This window comes from Pinus tabuliformis, chromosome 5_1, assembly GCF_031772625.1.
Source record: "Pinus tabuliformis cultivar Carrire ecotype Pingquan chromosome 5_1, CPIR1, whole genome shotgun sequence".
NCBI lineage: Eukaryota > Viridiplantae > Streptophyta > Pinopsida > Pinales > Pinaceae > Pinus > Pinus tabuliformis.
This window is the reverse complement of record NC_142305.1, coordinates 61,483,151-61,490,973: the sequence shown is the minus strand read 5'-3', so window position 1 is coordinate 61,490,973 and position 7,823 is coordinate 61,483,151. Positions and strand designations below refer to the sequence as shown.

At 33.7% G+C, this 7,823-nt stretch overlaps 1 pseudogene; it reads right to left on the bottom strand.

Moving 5' to 3' along the window:
* Window positions 1-246: 246 nt before the first annotated feature.
* Window positions 247-1,719, bottom strand: LOC149163458 (transcription factor MYB17 pseudogene; annotated as a pseudogene).
* Window positions 1,720-7,823: the final 6,104 nt, after the last annotated feature.

The window sequence follows — 7,823 nt, the reverse complement described above, 5'->3', positions numbered from 1 at the left end:
CATTCTACAACTGGGAAATGGTCATGTGACTGATTAGTTGAGTCTAATTCTGACTTCGTACTGACCTAAACCATGATGTCGTAACCCATAATCTATGGGGACATAACTGGAAATGTGTTGATGCTGATTCAATTAAACATCAAATAAATATTATTTCACAAACATGATTATTAGATTTAACAGGGATTTACAGCCTGTTATTATATATTTATAGCAACAGGGATGACGAAAAACAGGAGTGAAATCTCAACTATGTGGAGATGCATTAGCAATATCAGATAACAAATTGCTCCAGTAATCCTTGTCATGTAATTCGGCCCATGGCGAAGGGCAGCAGTAATCCTCGTCATGTAATTCGGCCGATGGCGAAGGGTGCTGCCCTTGAAATGTTGCACTAAAATCTGACTGAATGCTGTTGGTGTTGTTAATCTTGTCATCATTATCAGAGAAATCCAGCAGAAGCTTCGGAAAATCTAATTCGTCGGGGACCTTATCTTCTGTCTGGCATGTTGTCATATCAGCAAAACATGAAAGTACTTCAGGGGTTTTCAGATTGCAGTCCCCAATCAATTCAAATGATGCAGAATTGCACTGTTGAGACCCATTTTCCTTATTTTTATCATTGGGGTTGAAGGACTGATCACAACTATTCTGAGTGGAAGAACAGCACAGGGAAGAAACCGAACTCAGAAAATTTTCAGATATTAAAACAGGATTATCCCCACCTATTGGCAGATGATTCTCCTTCCTGAAGACCTTACCAGCTTCTGAATTCCAAATCTTTAAGAAATAATCAGTGGGTTGATTATCGCTAGGTATTGTGGTAATTTCCACCGTCTTATTGATGTGATAACCAGCAGCAGAATTAGAGGAAATAAGCAGTGATTCTCTGGAGAGACGAACTTCTGCTTCAAGCCTTGCATTTTCCCACTGTGCTTTGTGCCTCGTGAGGGCTAAGGCTTCGAACCCCTCTGTAGTTGGATTGGCTTCTTCTATGGGTTTATGGGTAGCGGGATCGAGTCCCATCTTCAACAAACGCTTCTTCAGATGGGTACCCCAAAAATTCTTGACCTCATTGTCTGTTCTCCCCGGAAGCTGTGAGGCTATGGCAGACCATCTGCAAGAATCGGAACAATAAATAAATTATATTGAAGGAGTTCCCTACATAAATAAATCGTGATAACATGAAATAATTGTTTATATTATTTTGTTGGTTGGTTACTTGTTCCCTGGAATTCCATGCAGCTGAATAATAGTTTGCTCTTCTTCTCGTGTAAAGGAGCCTCTCTTGACACCAGGTCTCAGATAATTCGTCCATCGCAGTCGGCAGCTCTTACCACAGCGAAGAAGTCCTGCACCCATTTAATTTGTAAGTTATATATATAATCAATTCAATTACAGATTTAACTCAAAGATACATATATATATATATATGACGCAATATACTAGGTCTAAAGTGAAAGCACATAACATATACACAGGTCGAAGCACTGAAACAAAGGAGTATATACATAAAAAAATATATTGAATAAGCGTATATAATAATATGGGTACGGGCAGAATTTATGTATATAGATTTTGCACACCAGCAAGCTCGGGAACAGTACTCCATCTTCCATGCCCATTCTTCTGAATGTAATTGATGAGAATTTTGTCCTCCTCAGGAGTCCAGGGCCCCTTCTTTAATCCCGTTTTTTCACAGCACGGAGCTCTGCCCATTTTAGACCTATCAGTGGAGCACGCAGATATTAGAAAGTATAACGCAGATATTAGAAAGTATAACGCGCTTGTATTCTGATGCTCCCCAGAATGATAGAAACAATAATGGCCAAATGCAAGAACCAGTGGTATGTATTTATCTCAAACGTCCTTGAGATGCAGGAATAGAAGTGGGGGCCAACATATTAAACCGTGTATGGGTGTTTGTTACAGCGGAGCTTCAGTACACAATCAAGAAGGAAAACCAGAGCATAACTTTCCACAAGAAGTTTTATACCTGTACTCTCTTATATATTTGGGATGGAAATGTGAAAAGTAGATATATTAGTACAATCTATAAACTTTGTTAGTATAATTATTTTATAGGTTTTAAAATTTTTGCTTCAAATTAAGCAAAACAATTTTTGGTTACAAGAAGATACAGGAGTACAATAGTTAGAAGATTTTAGGGTGTCTTCTAATTATTATATTTTTTTGAATTTTGGTTAAAATGAATTAGGCAAAATTCATGGGATCTTGGATAGGTTGTTATTCAAGTATTTTTAATGTAAAATCACAGATTCAATGATCATCCACAAAAACATTTCTTAATGTGAAATCACTAGTTGAATTGAATTTATACTTTTAAATTACCTCAAATGCTTGCTAACCTAAAGCCATAATTATGCCTAAAAAATTGTTTGGTATTACTATAATTAGTATTGTTTCCTCTTGTAAGAGTAACTCCATATTTGATAAGTATTATGTATGCTTGAATGCATGGGGGTCATAGTTACACTGCCCTTGAATGCGTGGGGTTTGTTAAGTCTTTACGTACTGCTCTAATGAGGATCGTTGCGTCTAGTCACTCTCATACCAGATATACTAATTATTGCAGCGTGAGTGCTTATTAAACAATATAATAATTATTGCAGGTGAGTGTTTATTAAACATTATACCAGATTTTGAGTGTTGGTCTAAATATGTGATTTTTACTAAAAGATTTTGCTTAATTCATCATGGATCACATAACTTTGAATACAGAGGTTAATATATTTTGAGTTGGTTTATGTTTATGAAAATATAAAAATAAATGATATTCTTTTTAACAAGTGTAAATATCTTTATTAAAATTTAGTTAATATAAAATATATATTTAATTTTGGATTTATTAAATATGCAGAAAGATGGAATCTCTTTTTACTCAGAAAAAAATAAATTTGTATATAAAGATTAATCAATTTATTTAAAATTTGATTAAAAATTAAAACTTATTAATTCAATATAATGTTATTTAAATTTAATAAAATATTAAAATTTGAATTTAATTATGTTTTCATTATGCTTAACACTTCACATTACTATACATATATTTATTTTTTAATTTTAATATTAATAATGTTATTAATATTATTACTAGTAATATTTTTAAAAATATATATTAGTAATATTAAAATTAATACTATTAAAAAAATTTATAATATTGATGATACATTAATAATAATTTTAATAGTATTAATTATCTTAATAATATTTATATAATAGTTAAATATAGTAATTACGCTATTAGGTGTCTCTCTTATTGGAATTGGGCACTTTCATTTTGTTAATTAATATTTTTGATCTGATGGTGTAAATTGAAATATGTCAGTATATTCTCGTCGTAGCCACTCCATCAATGATTGAAATTGAAAGTGATAACCTTCTTGCATATCTAAATCAAGTGTTTAAACCCTACTTAAATTAATATTTTACCAAATGATCATTAAAAGTTTGTTGTGCCTATTATTTATCTCCACATATGAGGATTACGGTTTATAATTTTAAAACATTTGTGTGGAATGTGCATGTGAAAAGATACGTATCTGTGTTGGTTTAAATTCTGAAACATATGCATGATTAAACGTGGAAGAATAAACCACAACAATGTGGAGGTATAATGAAAAGGTTTCCGGCTCTACGTTCTCGTAACGAAACTTGTTCAATTTCTCATGTAACGACTCCTCTTCAATTCCTCCTTCACTCCATGCTCTTTTTCACCGTAATGAATCTCGTTCAATTTCTCATGTAACGACTCCTCTTCAATTTCTCCTTTAGGTCATGCTCTTTTTCACCATACAAGAAGATGGTTTCTATTTCTCATATTTCTTCGAATCAATTTCTCTTTATGTGTCATGCTTATTTCATTGATTGATAGATATTTGTTTATCATGTAATGGATCCCCAAAACACTCTTTAGATTTAGTGAGTAGATTTTATTAGTGATGAGATCTGACTAGCTCCCCTTCTCATGGAAGCATATCCACAGAGTCTATTAGTTCATTCTCTTTCCAAATAAGTGGATTTTTCAGATGCTTGCAGAATTATCACTGAAAGGCGTGCAAGTAATAGCCTTGATGGAAGCGATATTATTAGTTCTAAACTGGTAATGTAAAACTTGAACTATAAGCCTTGCTTTAGCCTATTAATTCATTCTCTTTCCAAATAGGCGGCTTTTTCAGATCCTTCTAGAATTATCACTGAAAGGTGTGCAAGTAATAACGTTGATGGCACCGATATTATTAGTTCTAAACTGGTAATGTCGAACTAGAATGGTAAGCCTTGCTTTAGCTTTTGCAGAAGTAAATGTGGTGGTCATTGTTAATTTGACTTTATTTTTTTGAGGTTTATTTGAGAATGTTTTTTACAAATGAATTGAATATAAACTTTTCAGGAATTCATATTTTTTTCAATAGATTACACACTATTTACCAGATTTAGGTTAACCTTAGGGCTAGATTTCTCAAAATGTAACTAGAGTGCCACAAAAATTCTATAGTTATTTACTAATAAATTGCAATGTGTTGAATGGTTGGTTGAGTCAAGTTAAAAGTTTAGAAGATTTCTACAAGATCATCTCTTCAATTTGGATCTAAGCATGCAACTCTTCAATTTGCATCAAATCACTAGATAAATTAGGGAACATCAATGATGAAGATATGCATAACAACAACCATAGAACAAAGGCTTCCTCTTCATTTACATGTTCATTTGATAATAAAATATTCTTGATTTATTTTGGTGGAGTTTTGGGTTTTTTTAATAGAGGAGCATTCAACTCTGAAACTTTGACTATATCAAAACCTTGATGAATGCTCCATGATAGGATATTCCTACACATAGGAAATAGTTAAGTATAACTTGGTCTAGTGTAGAGTTAGGTAAAGTGTGTTTCTTTACTATGTACTTTTGTAACTTACAATCCGATGGTCACGATATGTTCTAGACATGAAGTGATCTGATGGTCACAATATGTTCTAGATATGAAGTGATTTGACGGTTCATTCTCTCCTCGGTATTACCGACACTTGATTCGTGGCTTAACACCTGATTGGTCCATGATCTCTATTTAAAGAGCATGGAGGGTCATTTGTAGGGTAACCATTCATGAGAGAAGTTTATGTAAATTTCCATTCTTTTATTAATAAATTGCCTAAAGTGGTCGCGCTAGCTCAGGCCATGGACTGTTTACCTCTTTGAGGGTTTTAACCACATCAAAAATACTGGTGTATTGATCTATGATCTATTTGTGAGCGGTGTCCTTTGGTGTTCTATCTGAGGAACTTACTCTGTAAATTCATACATGGTATTAGAGCTATTTGAGGGCCGCATCCATTGGTGATCCAAATCTGAAGCTGGTACAAATGCATCCGACTATTGTTTCCTAGATCTACTATTTTTTACTACTTTCTGGTCGAGAGGGCTGCTCTATTGTGTTAGGAGCATCTATTCCAGTGAGGAAACCCTTTCATTTCATGCAAAAAGGTTTACAGTAGCCCTAGCTACGCCATTTTAAAGATCTAGAGGTATACAGTCTTTATTTGCAGTTCTAGCTATTCATCTCTATGTTTATTTCGGTTTATATAGCTCTCTATTTTTTGTTACCGGATCTATACCTTTCATTTCTGCGTATTCTCTTTGCCCCGCGACTCTGTGCGATCTCGGCAAATCAGAAACAGAAAGGAAGGATTTTTCTCATGCGTATGCTCTTTTTTGTTGTGCCTCAGTGTGATCTCCGAAAATAAAAAACATTGAGGAAAATATTTAGTTTCCGGCTAAAGCTAACTTCAAGCCATAAGGTTTGTTTTTTTTGTATGTCCATGTTGGTTTTGTGGTTTTTGTTTTGTAGGCAAAAAATAGTTTTTTCAAGTAAGCACGCACCCTAAAGCTTCAGTGAATAAAAAAAAAAAAACCCTTCCTCTTTTCCAAAAATTACTAACCTTTTAAATGAGCTCACTTGGTGCAAAGTTACTTTATCAGAATAGAGGTCTTGGGTTCAAGTCTTTCCTTTTGTTGAATTACTTTTTCAAAAAGCACATGTAGTGTATGTTTTAAAGTTACTTTATGTAAAAGTATTCTCACGTATTATAAAAAGTGAGTCACTTATAATTCTAAAGTCTCTTTATTTTTTTGAAAAGTGAACTAATTAGATTAAGTTTGGAAAGGGGGGGATTTTTTTTAAATATAACATTATCACTCATTTCTGCACATTCACGCATTTCGTCGGCATCTTCAACAACTTTTCTTCAAAAGGCCATAACTTTTTCATCTAGAAGCCGTTTTTAGAGCCATTTTTTTAATTAGCCTAGTTTTTCGAGATATTTCTATTGGAACATTTAGTTTCAACATCTACAACTTCAGTTTTTTTTTAAAATGGAAAGTCCATGACAAGTTATTCTCAATAGCACTAACTACTTCTAATGGTAGTCCTACATTGTGGATTTACTTAGAAGTAAAGGTATTTACAGAATAGCCTAAGGCCAAGAAACCAAACCTCAAGATGAACATAGGGTGGACAAATGGGAAAATAGGCAAGATCAAGCACGTGGGTTGATAGGGATTTCTATTTCTCGAGACCTTAGATTCCATATCGCAGAACTTGATACTCCTAATGAAGCAATGAAACATCTCACTAAAGTTTTTGGAATTAAAAATGAAATTAGAGCCCATCAACTCAAAAATGAGTTTCTTACATTGGACCCCAATAATTTTTCTTCCATTGAAGATTTTTTGTCCAAGTTCAAGACCCTTAGACTTCTCTTGGAAGGTGTTAAGGTTAAGAAAGAAGATGGTAGCCTTATCTATTCCATTCTTACTAAGTTGGGACCAGCCTACTCTGTGTTTGTTTCCACCTTCCATTATACTAGAGAAGCCTTTATTTCTCAAGGACAAGACTACAAGTCCCCCTCTTTTGATGCCTTTTGTGATTCTTTAATAAGAGAACAAGAAAAACTCTTATATCTTGGTCTTCTTAATCTTGGAAACTCTTCTAAGAAAGCCTTAGCCACCCAACAACAACCAAATTCAAAGAATCCTAAGAAGCAGTATCCTAAAAAGAATGGTCATAAACCAAACAATGGTCCTAAGCAATTTCAGTCTCAAGATGAAAAATCATTTCAACAAAATGATAAGGCAAACAAAAACAAAGGGAAGAAGATTGATAGACATTTCCACTTATGTAATCGAGATGGCCACTTAGAATCCAAATGCTTTAAGAAGATGGAAACCTTGGAAGGAGCAATGAAGAAGCATAACATCCATTTGGAGCACTCTTCAACTTCAAATTCATCTTCAAGAATAACACTTTCTGCATGTGGTTTTCAAGCATCTCGGTCGTGTTATGCACTAAATGTATCTTCTTCTTCTCATTCTCATGAGTGGCTCATTGATTCTAGAGTTTCTTATCACGTGGCCAAAAACAAAGACATGTATTCTTCTTTAAATGATTGTAGCACAAAAAATATATATGTTGGTGATGATAGATCTCTTAGTGTTGTAGGGACTGAAACTGTTCATATAGACAATGGTCAATTTAACGACCTTCAACCTTCTATCTGTATATCAGATAACTCATTCAGGTGAAGGTAAAATCATTGAATTTTCACCTCACGATGTTGTAATTAAGGGCCTAAGAGATCCTAGACATATTTTAGCTACTAGCGTTGCTGATGATTCTACAAGGTTGTATAAGTTTAACAACTTTGGGTCATCAAATCTTCCCTCGGTATTTGTTGCTCATAATGATGAATCGAGCAAAATTTGGCATGAGCGATTTGGTCAGTTAAACTATCGCTCTCTTCATAATC